This window comes from Trichechus manatus, unplaced genomic scaffold (genome assembly GCF_000243295.1).
Source record: "Trichechus manatus latirostris isolate Lorelei unplaced genomic scaffold, TriManLat1.0 scaffold00030, whole genome shotgun sequence".
NCBI classification, from domain to species: domain Eukaryota; kingdom Metazoa; phylum Chordata; class Mammalia; order Sirenia; family Trichechidae; genus Trichechus; species Trichechus manatus.
The window spans coordinates 7,165,691-7,167,758 of record NW_004443966.1 but is presented as its reverse complement, the minus strand read 5'-3'; positions in this window follow the sequence as shown (position 1 = coordinate 7,167,758).

The window sequence follows — 2,068 nt, the reverse complement described above, 5'->3', positions numbered from 1 at the left end:
GAGCTGGCAGTTTATTTTTTTCTCCGTTAATTTGCTCACTCTCCAAGGCAGGGAGAATGGCTCCAGGCATGTGATGTATCCTCCTTACGGCCCAGGGAACTCAGTAATTGCTGAAGCCAGTCTGGGACCCATTGCAGAGCAGGGAGGTAAATGGGAGAGAGGTCTTTCCCTAAGGGGGGTGTTTTCAATCCGCACGGTAGGCCATATGCAATTACTTATCTTTCGCCGATCCCAGCCTGCTTCTCACTGGTTCTGGGTGGCTGTGTAGACTCTCTGGTGCTGGGTCTCTCCCGGTGTGGAAAATGCGCCTCCCAAGCACCACCACTTATATGCCTCACCGATCACCCCCAAACTGTCAGGTCTGAAGGGCTCAGGCTCTCACCGGGTCAGGTCTGGCAACTCCTCGCTGCTTCTGAACTGTCTGTCCCTCCCCCCGCCACTCAGTCTGGTTCCTCAACACTGTCTTTAATGTTCAGGGCTCCCAGACTGCCATATATGATCAATTCACTTGTTTTTTCGGGTCTTTGTTGTAAGAGGTTCCACCAGAAGCATCGACTACTCTGCCATCTTGGCCCTGCCTCCCTTCCTAAGACTCTCAAAGATCTATTTTCTTACTTGCTTTTTACAACCCAGGATCACGAACTACAGGTTCTCCCTGTGTTTATTCCATAAAGAGTCTGCAAAACCACAGAGCCAGGTGAATTGTCATGTAAAGAGATGGAGTGGTGTGTTTTGTTCTTCTGTGAAGATGTGCTCAGCATCATCTATAGAAACAGCCATCAATGGGCACAAAAGTTGAGAACACTTAGGCTCAAGAGCTGCAAGGGCCTTGGCGACCACTTCATTGTCCCGTGTTTCCTACCTTCAATCATGTCACTTCATAATTCCTTCCATCCCCATTTGCCTCTTATAGAAATAATAGTACTCATTAAACAGACATACTTTTAAAACTTAAATTCCATTTATTTTAAAAGAAAATCCTGTGCTATTACTGTAAATGGAATAGCAGCATCACTTGCCATAATTAGAAGATGACCTTAAGAACAAATACGATGGGTGGTGATTTTTAAATTCTAGCTGGGTACTGCTGCCTGCCAAAAGCTCCAAGCCTGAGGTTTCTTCTGATAAAAAAGGAAAACCGGTAAGGGGCTATTGTTGTTGTATGCCACTGAGTTGGTTCCGACTCACAGTGACCTTATAGGGTTTCCAAGGAGCAGCTGGTGGGTTTGAACTGCTGACCTTTTGGTTAGCAGCCAAGCTCTTAACCACTGCACCACCAGGGCTCTGGTAAAGGGCTAGAGAGGTGTTAAGTACATACCAGCCCCAAACTGAGGCTTTCTTTATGATATAATACAAGGAAAATACTGAAAGAAAATTGAAAAGGGGAATGACTTTCTCATTATGTGGTTCAGTGTTATCAACAGCTCACACACTCCAGATCAGCAGTGTTAGGCATTTGCCCTTTGGGGGAAACTTGGCCTTGTCTGAGCCTTCGATTTCTTCTTCAGTTGATAAGTCAAAGGATGAGGGGGGAAAGTCCTTCAGGGTGCCCCCAGCTCATTAACAGCAGTGCTGGTACCCAGTTCCAGGTCTTCAGACCCCACATTCTGTGTTTTCTCTCCTGCATGCCTCCAATTTCCTACAGAATCATAGGCATTAATGAGACAGTATTGAAAGCACTGAGTGACAAAATGCAAAATCAGAAAACCTGAGGCCTGTGTGTCTTCCCCCTCTCTCTGTCACATAAGCAGTAACACAAAAGGATTGTTAAATTTACGTGACTGAGTCACGGTAGCTTTCTTTTTTCCCCCCTTCCTTTGGATCATTTTTCAGTTAAGGATTGTTTTCCTTTTGAAAATATGTTTTAGCTACTCTTTCACAATATTATCCACACTCTACCGAAAGGAAGCTTATTAAAAGTTAAAAAGGAGTGCAGAAAATAGCACTGACATTACAGCTGAACGAAAGAATGCATATGGTGGAATAACTGAGAATTCTGCCTTCATTAGTTAAATGACAGTATAACAGGTTTCGTTTTCATATACATTTTTAACCATACAGATTTAGA